The 12,870-nt window shown below is 32.3% G+C and overlaps 1 long non-coding RNA gene across 1 annotated transcript; it reads right to left on the bottom strand.

Moving 5' to 3' along the window:
• Nucleotides 1-6,810: 6,810 nt before the first annotated feature.
• LOC309802426 lies at nt 6,811-12,010 on the bottom strand. The gene is made up of 4 exons (XR_014293793.1): nt 10,840-12,010; nt 10,335-10,449; nt 9,617-9,771; nt 6,811-7,907 (listed from the first exon to the last, which is right to left on the bottom strand). It is a non-coding gene; the product is annotated as an uncharacterized lncRNA (long non-coding RNA).
• Between the last annotated feature and the right edge of the window lie 860 nt (nt 12,011-12,870).

The raw sequence follows: 12,870 nt of genomic DNA, 5'->3' as shown, positions 1-12,870 counted from the left end.
TGCTCCACAACAAGAGAAGCCACCACAATGAGAAGCCCGCGCACCGCAACGAAAAGTAGCCCCCACTCACTGCCTCACCGCAACCAAACAAAAGCCCGTGTGCAGCAACGAAGACCCAACGCAGCCAAAAATATATTAAATTAAATTAAATTTAAAATAACAATAAATTAGCCTATATTCCTCAACAGTACATCCATCTATTCATTCAACTTTAAATATGTGATTTTATTATTTTATGTCTGTTTTCCCAATGATGAAATTATTGTACCATCCCTACTTGAATCAATCCATCCATGCATCAATCCACTTAGCAGGCCACCCTGAAACCATCAATGATACCTCTATTCACTCATGCAATCAATCTATCTATATGCATTGATCCCTACATTCATCCATTATTCTAGCCAGACATTCTTGCTTCTGACAATCTAAACACGCAAATGATCCATGCATCTAACATTCCATTCTGGAATCCACTCAAATTCTGATGTCTAGGTATCTATCTATCTACACCTTCACTGAATATTGAGTCCCTCAATCCATATACACAACTGTTTGTTTCCAAAACATTAATTGATTCTTGCATCCAGCCATCCACTCATATATATTCTAGTTTCCATTTGGTCTTACATTCAGCCAATTTTGCATTCATTCATTCATTACTGTACCCTAAATCCTGTAAAGCATCCATCTCTCCCAACCTTCTTTCTTTCCAAATATCCAACCTTGCATTATTTCACCCACTAATTCTTAAACCCACATAAGCTTGATTATGTAGAAAATCTCCTTATTACACCCTTCCTTCCATCTATCCACTCCTACAACCAAGTTTTAAACCATCAATCCAACTCTCCATTCTATGCATTCATCCACCAATCCTTGGATTCTTGTCTGCATTTTATCCCTTTATATTAATCAAAGTCAAAGCAACTTCAAAGTCTCACTGGCTTAACAAAACAATTACTTTTCATGCATGAAAAGACCTCTACTCCATGTTACAGCTTATTGTTCCAGGATATTCTCCTTTTGTGGCACCTCTGCTCCAACACTTGATTCTATGATCAACACAGGTTAAGAGATGAAGGAGAATCATATGCAACCTATTAAAGTCTTCTGCCCGTGACACATTTCAGGCATGCTACATTTCTTTAAACAGTGAATAGTTTTATTATGGTTGACTGGAAGAGATTTTCACAAGGCATTGTTGGGTGAGAAAAGCATGATGTAGCATGTGTGTAATATGAACCGATTCTTGTAACAAACAAGTACAGAAATGCTAGTATATATCCACAATTATAGTTGGAGACTTCCACAGCCCACTCTGAGCAATTGATAGGCTACTATCCTGAAAATCAGCAAGGATATACAAAGCTGAACAACATTATCAACAAACAGGATCTAGTAGGCATCCATAGTGTGCTCCATGAAATCGTGGCAGATGTTCCCAAGGAACATCTACCAAGACAGACCACAGCTCAAGCCACAAAACAAGCAAATCTAAACAAATTTAAAATAATTGAAATCAAACAGAGTGTGTTCTCTGACAATGGATTCAAATGAGAAATCAAGGAAGACACAAGGAAAGTATCTAAACACTTGGAAAATAAACAACACTGGCATGTTACATTAAAAAAAAAATTTATGCTACATTTTAGAGTGAGTTATACTTTCTGTCTCAGAGTAGAGAAAGCTGTGCAGCAACCCTGGAGGGTATTTCTCACATTGCTTATCTTAGAAATAATTAAGCAGGATAACAGGAGTGGAACAATGTGTCAGAGGCCTAGATAGGGCCAGGAAGAATAAAGGACAAGTATCTCTCAAGAGTTTCCCTCAAGACTTACTTAAATATTCTCCAACCCCAAGACAAAGGGTGCTCACAGTATCTTCCCAGTGCAATTTTTAAATTTCTAAGGAACAGTTACTACTATGTGTCTTACATTCAACACCTTACATTACATAGTTTTTATTGCAGTTGCGTTGTCCTTGCTCCGTAACTATACACTTGGAAGTGAGTTACTGATAATTTTTTTAAGTTCATGTATCTCTGGCATACATGAACACCTCACATATCTGTCTGTATACAGGATTAGTGCAAATCACCTCCTTATCCCCATGAACAGTAAGACAGAACATGTTACTGTCTTCGACCTTCAAGCCAAAAAATGTCAAAAATAATACATTCACAAATTCTTTGAAAGCTAAATATATATGACTATTTTAAAGTATATGAGCTAAATGAAAAAAACATTGTGCATCTTTCCAAAATGAGATAGTGAAAGTAAGTAAAGGTAACCAAATGGAAACATAACATTTTGTAAAATAGAGAAAGGAACACAAAAAGGTAAATAAAAAGCATTTAAAAGGTAAATAAAAACCAAGCATTATTTGCTATACACATATGAATAGAATAAAAATGAATTTTATAAAGGATGAGAAAAAATATCCTAACTACAAGCTGTACAAGTGAATTCTAAAAATTGAATACAAATTTGGTTAGAATTATCCTTTGTCTGTATGTATACATGGGTTTCCTAATTGCCATACTAACATTATTATATTAGCAGTACAACTGTTAAATACTCAAGTTTACGCAGTTCTGTCTTTAGACTACAGTACATGAATTTATACTAATCATCTTTGGAGACTGATAGGACATCAAATTCATTATCCTATAACTGATAATTAAATGGAAAGAATCAAGGATTCATCCTGTGTTTCCATTTGAATTAAGAATTTAACAGTTGTACAAAGTTCCTATTTAAATTAAGAAATTTCTTATCACTTATTTAGAGCAAATGTGTAACTATTAATGAAATAATGAATAAAGGCCATGATTTTTTAAGTGAAAAGCTGATGCCAAAATTAAATACTGAGTGATTCTTGACATCATAGAAAGATATACAAACATTATGATGTGATAATATCCTTATAATGAATTATGATGTGATGTAATTGGAAACAGTCCTAAAATAAATGATTAAAGAATGAATAAAACCAGTCTGATAAGGCATTTAAAATCTAAATACCATAGAAAATTGAGGAAAATATCAAATACCACCATAGGTAGCATGTCATCTACCATGTCCAGAATATAGAAATGCAAGTTTTAAAAGGAAAATAGCCTGATTTCCTCCAAAGGGAAATGACATTAAAAAAACTAAAAACCAAGGGATGCTGCAGAACCACAGATTAACAAACCAAAGGAGACGGAATGCGTAATTCTTCAACTGCTGAGTTGAACACTACAACTATTTTAAAAACACATACAGAAGTTTAAATAAGAATTTTTATCAAGAAATATTTCATAGGTGGGACTAGGTATCCTGCTGTGATATACTATATGGAATGATTACATTTTATATTTTTCAAGAGGCAGCATGATGGTATGTCTTAAAAAGATTGGTGTCCCCAAATCTTGAGGTAACAAAATACATTCAGAAGAAATAAAAGAAAACTAGATCTTAGTTGTTATTTCCTGAATGAGAAGATGGGAAAATGGAAGATGCATTATCAGATTCTATTTGGGACATATTTTAAGACATCCCATGAGCTAAGAGCTCATGGAAGATTGAAAGCATGATCAAATATTCTACATGAAATGAAACAAAAAGAAAATTAAGGTCAGGAAATCAATAGCAAGTCAATTTAGTAAGACTAAAATGATCTCTAATAGAATGATAGAGATACAGAATAGAATGATAGAGACACAGATCTCTAACAAGTTTACAGTTAACCATGGTAACAATCACTTATAGAACTCTACACTGGAGAATATGCATCCTTCCTAGCACCCCTAACACAGCTACAAATATGGGCTGTACTTCTGTTATGATCTATATAAATGTAAGTGTATATATATATATGTTATAAAGGTATTTACATAGTCTATAAATATATACAAGTATATGTATGTGGGAAAGAGAATATGAGATAGAGACAGATAGATAGAGAAAATCTCAAGGCAGAAATAACCTAAACCAATTAGCTCACCAAAATGCATTCAATACACTAAAATATAGTGGATAAAATCATTAAGAATATAACAAACATGAAAATTAAAATCCTCCCAAATGAAATAAATTACAAAAGATCAAATCTTAAAAGTTTTTAACACACACATAAAAAAGCAAGGGAAATGTCCTATATCAAAATAACGAGGTTGAATACTGATAATAACTTAATAAATTTGCCAAAACTAAGATAAAAGTGGCCTACATAAAAATGTATGGTCCCAGCTTGGATTCAGTTTTCTTTCAACTATCATAGATATCTTTGGAACGACTAACAAATTTACATAAGGATTTATTTTAAAATATATTAAGGGATTCTAGTTAATAAAACTAGGGATATAACACTGTAGTTATTTAAAAATATGATCTGTACATATACAAATTCAGGACTGAAATATTACTGTATTTCTAATTTTCAAAATATGGCAAAATATCTAGTTCCTATATACATGAAAGTTTACTATGCTCTCATTTGTCTTTGAAGCTTTTCATAACAAAAGCTAAGATAGTTCCTCAAAAAGCTAAACATGGAATTACCATCACTCCTAGCAATTTTACTCCTAAGTATATACCCAAAGGATATGAAAACAGAGACTCAGACATTTGTACACCAATGTTCATAGTGTCACTGTTCAATGTGGATAGCCACTAGCCATATTATTCAAAGTCAAAAACTGGAAACACCCAAGTGTTCATCAACATATAAAATGTGGTATATACATAGAATAGAATATTATTCAGCCATAAAAGAAAACTGAACTTTTGACACATATCTTTCTTTCCAAACACTATCTATTTCCCGTAAGGAACCAGGGATCCTAGGAGAAATGGCTAGAGCAAGATAAGAACAAAATGAACCTGGACACTGTTACATGGCCAGAAAGTAAGTGCTTGAGAAAGGATAGGAACACGTTAAAAAGACACAGAGGCCAGATGTGGGATAATTAAAAAAAAAAAAAAAAACTCAGTAATGTAGTGGATATCCATCTTTATCCATAGGATAAAGAAAATATCTATGAGTCTACATTGAAATGAATAACTGAAAAACTGAATGGAGAAGAATGGATAGCTCCAAATAATTGGATCACTCCAATAAATAAAATGTAGGATTGACAGAATTTTTTTAAAATCATGATTTGACAGGAAACCTCAATAAATGCTAAAATTAGCATATGCAACTATGATAAGAAACAGTACTTGCGTTATCTTTCCCAAAAGATACTTATTAATTACAACACTAAGTAAGCAAAGTAACATTGCTAGTCATAAGGCACTATCAACATTACGTGATCCCTAGTGATGAACTGAGAACTACAACATTTCTGTAGTATTCTTGCCAAAAGTATATAACCTCAAACTCAAAGAAAAAAATCAAACAAACCTATACTGAGAGACATTCATGGTTAAAATATTTGTAGATCCTTCGAGTGTCAAAATCATGAAAAGGAGACTTTGACAACTATATGTAATGTTGGATCTCACTTTAGATGTATAAAACAATCAGTTAATAGTAGTACATCAATAGATGTCTCCTGTTTTAGATAATGTATCCCGCATAAGATGTTAATATAAGAAGCTGGGAAATATTAAAAACCCAAATGAACAGCAACAAAAGAAACCTATGTACTACTTTTGCTACATTTTTGTAGGTACAAGGTTATATCAAAATAGAATTAAAAATGAAATAATGCTAATACTTCTTAATTGTTTTCAGTCCACTTCATGAAAAAATACTCGAAACAGTTTTGATAGAGCCAATAAACCAAATATAAAATTCCAACAAAAATAGAACAAAATAAAGCTCTTTGTTTAGGATTATCTTTTCAGAAAGTGCAATTAAAATTATAATGACTATAATAGGGCAGAATATAATAGAAAAATGAACAAAATTTAGTTCACATAGACCCTGGATGTAAAACGTTCATTTTTAGAAAAATTCAATTTTTAGTCTAATCAATAATTATAATGGCAAATATATCAACTGTAAAACACGAGACATTTTATTAAACCTGTCACCAAATCTGGTGAAAAATCCTTAATTAAAGAGAGAAAAATTCCTAAAATGACCCAGAAGTACTTACAAATTGTGAAAAAAAACCATAATTTTGGAATTTTGATGAAACTGCATTTAAAAAGTATACAAATGGCTTTGCTATATCAATATGAAAATAAACTAGGTATACAATCCCCATCATTACATTAAGAAAACTATGAAATGCCTGGGAATGAACTTAAAAAAACTAAACTAGCAGTATCCCAACATAACAATTTGATAAAAAAAATAGAAAGACATACCTTGCTGTTTGATAGGAAGACTCAATTTTAAAGAGATCTATTCTCTCCTAATTAATCTATTAAATTTGTTGCAAATGAAATAAAAACTGCATTATTTTTTCCAACTTGCAAAGTAATTTTAAGCGTCAACTGAGAGAAAAAATGCAAGTACAGACAGGGAATATTCTGAAAGAGAAGAGAAATGAGATAGAACTCAATGGAATAGATAAGACTCAACAGTAATTTTAAAGTATCAATAGAAGGTAAGGCAAATCAATAAATAGAAATGCAGTCAATTATATGTCAGAATTTCTATATGATTATGGTAGAATTAAAAATAAGTGGTAACTACTTAGGTTAAGGTGAGTAATTTGACTATGTAATGCTTTAAAACTACAGTAATGATTAATGGAAAGAGAAATAACATGACAAAATATTTGATGCAAAAAGGAAAATACAGACCAAGAAATGATACTAATACAAACGTGTTTTTTAAGAAAAACACAAAACTCAAAAGGCATAAAGCACATGATTATATTTTAATACACAACCAAAATACAAAACACCATAGTAAACTGATGGCAATAAAATATGGTACTTCATTTGCACTGCATGACAAATGGTTAACATCCTTAATAAAAAATGAGTTCTTAGAAACCAGTAACAAAGACATTGATATATCAATGGAATGGGAAAAAAAAAACAGAAGAAAATGAAATAACACAAATGACTAGTAAGGATTAATCATATATGAAGATGACAGAGCTGAACAGTAACAAAAGAAAAGCAATTTCTTTGTAATACCATATTACCAAAGATTAAAAATGTAACATTTGTACAGTTTTAGGAAATATACCCACATAAACACTGGGGAACAAGATTGATGAAGTCCTGTCTGTATAGTAGGGAAAACTAGTTTGGACTCAAAACTATAAATTTTGGATACCCTTAGTCCTAGCAGTTCCAATTCATTGGAATTATTTCAACAAATTAGTTGGATAAATTTACAATTTATATATAAACCATGTTTACTGTGTAGAAAATTTGTAGCTAGTATATAGACCCCCCAAAAATAACTTGCATATTAATTTATCAATACACCCAAAAGGATGTGCACAAAATTTCATTAATAGTAGATAACACAGAGGTGGCAGAATTAGAAGAGGAAAAAAGGCATTTAAGTAAAATATTATACTTCACAAATTTCCATGTCCTTTGAAATCTTGAAAAAGATGATTTTTTATGAGTCAATTTTAAATTTCCCTGTGATAAATGAAAAATTTTTAAATTTGCACCTAATACTTATGGGAGCACTGTAATGAAGCCTTGAAATTATACCATCCTGAGCTTCTCTGTGTAATAATGCCTCCATCATTCAAGCTCCTGAGATTTAGTCCAATGGCAACAATGAAAACAGTCAACATGCCTGGTTACAGTTCTCTCCAATATCACCCTTTAGGTCACTTTGAATCTTCAGCCTTCTCAGCCTGTTTTTGTGATCTACAGGGAGTGTCCATTGCAACACATCAATGAGGAATCTCTGTACATTATGAAGACTGTCTTTGGTTTTACTGAAGATGGTGGCAGAAGCAATGGCATCAGTTTTTCCTATTCAGTCATCACCTGAGAGGACACATTAGGGAAAAAAATGGGAAAAATTTAGTAGCATACTTCATGATGCAACAGCTATTCTATTATGAAGAAATAACAGGTGGATCAAAATTCATTTTGGAATTTTCTAACAATGAGAAACCTGATATTGGGGGTCTTTCTTCTTACATCTTGCTAAATGGACTGATCCTTCAAACTTTCTTTTCATGTTGTCTGTGTTTCTTTTTTACTATGTATGGTTTCTTGTATCTCCAGATCACTCACTCATGATATCATGCAATCTACATACATTTCCGTATAAGAAACATAACAATGCTTAAACACTGCAATGAAAATAACCAAGGAGCTTAGTCCATTTGACAAGAAAAGCAGTAACTATATTAAAGATATAGAGACTACAATGGAACTTAGGAAAAGACTTGGCTCCTGACCCATTCATTATTCCAGGGTCCATCAAAATTGCTGAGTAGGTACCTCCCCAAAAAACATTAATCTTCTATTTAGCTATGATTTATCTTGAGGAAAAAAGAAACATTTTCTGATTAAAACTTTCACTTTCAATGTTATCCCATGGACAGCAGGTAGGCAATGAGGGTCTCTGAGAAAGAATGTCTAAGGAATTTGTCAGCATTCACTCTTCATAGCACATCCCATGAATTATTAACCTTCCTGTGGGGTACAGTAAAAAATGAAGGGAAAAACTCCTGGTGTGTTAAGAGCAGGGATTCAGTATGTGTTATAACATTATTGATTTCATCAACAACTGTCTCCACTCATTCTTTTTTTTAACAGTTCCATAGCTTTTGTAGTTCTAAGATTGTACCTTTTGGTATCAACATATTGCACCTGGGCCTTTTTCCTTTTGCATTCCCCAAACTGACTTAATCCAAAAACCATGCACTTTTAACTTCTTATCTTTTGCCTAATTTACTCCTCAAATCACAAAACAATTCAGTAAGACTTTATTTTATGCCAGGCAATGAATAAGACATTTGTCGGAAATTATCTGCAAGGGATTCTGAGTGTGAGAGAAGTGGAATTCTGAAAATCAAGGACCACCCCTCCCAAAAAGAAAACAAACCAAAAACTACTGAAGCACCACATTTGTAGCTCTTACCTACTGTGCCTTCTTTCATCTGGTTTTACAAGCTGTCTGGGTCTGCAGTCACCTTGGCACTATCTCACCATGTTATGGAATTTTGGTTGGCCATATGGCACCATTAGCCAACAGAATATGGCATAAAAGATGCTACATGACTTCTGAAACTAGTTCAGAAAGGCCATGCCACTTTCACAAGGCTCTCTAACACGTATTTTTATGACTCATGTGGCAACCTGGCTGTGTGAAGGTACTCTAGTTGAAAGCCTCAGCTAAGCCCAACCTTCCAAGTCATCTAAAACCAGTGCCAGACGTGAGTGAAAAAGTATCCAGAGGACTCCAGTGGTCTGAATCACTCTCAATTACTGGATTGGGTCTTCCCAATTGATCCCACAGACATTCTAACACTGTCAGAAATTTTCACTCACAGAATCCATGGAAATAACACAATAATGTATTATCCATAACTAAGTTTTAGGATAATTTGTTACTCATATGTTATCCTGAACAATATCCACTAGCTGCCACCAAAATCCACCAAGCTTAAGAAAAGCAGAATAATCAATTCCTGTCTATCAAAGTGCCCCTCCCTGAATGAAATGAGCACTCAAAGTGTCCTTACACAATCGTTATCGCCAAGGGGTTCTCCTGGGCCCAGGGATGGATGGGAGTGATGAACACTTGAAAAGAGGAATACTGCAACAAGTCTCATGGTACCAATTATTGAGATTAAAAACAAAGATGGCAAAAGTGTCTTTTCTTGGAACTATCATCTCCCTATAGGGAAAAACAAGAAACATTATAAGGTAAAATATATAGCATTCTGACCAAACACTGAAGTAGCAGGTAAATGGAGGCTCATGTTGAACTTTGTTACAATTTCAGTTAAGGCTTAGTAACAGTTCCTCATTAATCAATCCCATAGCTAATTCAACTCTCCAAGTTCAACATGACTTTATTACTACTACTCTTCTATATCAGTATATTTTTTAGGTTGCCATGAACTTCTCTCTTTATCATACCACAAAACTACACATGCAAAAATAGTTGGTCTATTCTCTAATTTATAATTATTAAAATATTGATCATTTCCTTTATAATATTAGTTATCATGTTGTCATAAGTAAATTAATTGAAGGAAGGCATAAGTAACCACCTATATTATTCATGGACTCCATCTTTAATAAAATTATATTTTAAAATAACTGGTTTACTTATTTTCTCAGGAATGTTTGTAACTCAAAGGTACTCAAGAACAAAGTCTTCCCCCAGTGTTATTTTCCTGAACCTAGCCAAAATCTCATCCTAATACAGCATGTCTTGATCCAGAACCTTCTTACCTATGGTTTACAGTTGAGATTTATAAATTAAGGAACTTCACAGGAAGAATGTTCCTGATGATGTCAGACATCCTCAGGTTATCTTCATGTTATGTCTTTCTTTCATCATGTTCACCTGAGAAGTATACAATATTTGACTTTAGAACTGACAGGAATAGTGAATGGAAATAATTAAACTAGCAAATATGACTGCCCAAAGAGACTTTTTTTTTTTTACTTTTTCACCTTTTCAGAGTACCTTTAGCACAAACATTGAGACTACTGAAACATCTTTTATGCCAATTCCGAATAATCTAAAAAGCCATAAAGACCTATTTGAAATCCTTCTGACAGACTCAACTACCGTAAAAGAAAACAATCCATTCTCCAATTATGCCCATTACTAAGAGTAATTCGAGTTTAGCCCAAGAGATTCCTCCCCCTTACAATATGCCACAAATATAGCACTGCCTTATAAAATTACCCTTTGTGTTTGTCAACCCAAATATAACTGTTTAGCACCTACCTCAAATGCCATCTTCTCCCTTCTTTCCATGGATAGTCCAATATTCTGTTTCACTGTGTAAAACTCTTTGCCGCACTAGCACTAGTATCTAAGTCACACGCTCTTCATGATCACTCAAAAACTATTTGTAACAGTCACTGGGAATACAAAGTTGGATACAACAGCCCAAAACTCCCGAGATGTCAATAGGTAACGATGAAGACAGGCACAAATTGGTTGTATCTTTAAAATTTCCTCTGCTGTTTAAATGTTGCTTCTGAAATACCTTTAAAGTTTTAAAGGCAGAAAGTGGCAGCATACCTTCTTTTCTGATCTTTTTACACAGTAATGTTAAAATTTTGTCATGTTTTTCCAGACAACTTTCTATTCAATAATTCACATTTGCATTTTAGATTGTCATGTAGCAATACACAAATATATAAACAATGTTTTAGTATTTAACTTACACATGTACAAAAATTTCAAAAAGAATGCTAAAATAATCACTATTGTAGTAACACTAATGAGTAAGCATTACTTAACTCCATTATCATGTCTGAATAATCCCATTCCCAAGGAACATTAGCCATTAATATTTCAAATAGAAAAACCGGAGGCATATGGACACACCTCAGCACACAAAATTAGTTGATATTTGTACAAAAATGACAATTTAAAAAATCAATTTAAAACACCCTTCAATATCAGAATACTTTTTCAGTGTTTGAATAATATTCGTATGAATTAGCTATCATTACAGTGGTTCTTTTAATAATGTGTATTTCATACATTCAAATTATTTGTTATACTTGATCTATAACATACTTCTATATGGATTTGAGAGTAGGAATACATAAAATCCCATCAGCAGATTACATCATTTCAAAAATTTTACACTCAAATTTCTATTGTCATTGCCAAACTGTTGTTCAAAAAGATGTACTGATTGATAATACTGGATAGGATTCTAAGAAATTTCCGTTATTTACATTATAGGCAACTGAGAATACTTTTGACATTGGTTACATACAAATTAACTGCTCTCCAGAAAATTTTCAAAAGCTCTTAGAAAAATAAAATATTCATAATCATGGAAATTCTGTTCTCATACAGATGTATATATGTAAACATTAAAAAAAATCCATGCTGGTTAAACATTTTATATAAAAATTAACATTCATTTAGATATAACATGAAGTGGGCTTCTACACGTTTAAGCTTACAACTGAAATACTATTTCCATTAAAAAAAAAACAAGTAAAGCAATAAGCTAATAAATGAGAAAGAACACTATCATGTCTATACCCCTAAAACTAATTTTACATATGTACATGCATATACATTTATAATATGCATGCATATGCATATACATATATAAATTTGCAAACAGTAAGTTTTCATAGCATAGCAAAATAACCATTACTTCAGCAATGTTATATAACTATGAATATACCTGCAGTTTAAAATGACAATTCCCTTCTCATGTCTTCCTTTTTCTTCCTAAAGATGAAAATAAACCCCATGGGCATTTTTCTTTGTTTGTTAAAAGTATACAATCTAATCTTTTCTTATAACATGAGAACCTAAAAATCTGAAGATATGGAGACAATCTGTGTACCCCTATCCCCAAAAACCCACTACATAAACACCATGTTACAAAGCCCTAAAAGGCCAATTACTAGTTACCTATTACACTGCTAAAACATTTATAGAAGCCACCTCATGATACTTTACAATGAGATATTTACAAATTTGTACTTCGTGAAATTCCATGCATCTAGAAAAACTAATTTTTAAATGATAAATTTACTGTTATTTACAAGGTTGTCTTGAATGTTGTCATGCAGTCCAATTAAACACAAAACTGTATAATTCAAAGAGAATAAAATCTCCTCTGATTAAAATATGTAATGCCCTATCAGCAACACAACTACAAATTATGACTTGGCTTTTTTAATGTATAAAAATCCAAGCACTAAACAATGATTAAAATGTAAAATTTTCTTTTAGATGAGAATGCAAAAGTGAAAAAATACCCTTTTAACTTTTGCT

The sequence above is a fragment of the Mesoplodon mirus genome (assembly GCF_964341445.2).
Source record: "Mesoplodon mirus genome assembly, chromosome: 4".
Taxonomy (NCBI): domain Eukaryota; kingdom Metazoa; phylum Chordata; class Mammalia; order Artiodactyla; family Ziphiidae; genus Mesoplodon; species Mesoplodon mirus.
Note: the sequence above shows the minus strand (reverse complement) of the source record. Positions and strands in the feature narration are given on the sequence as shown.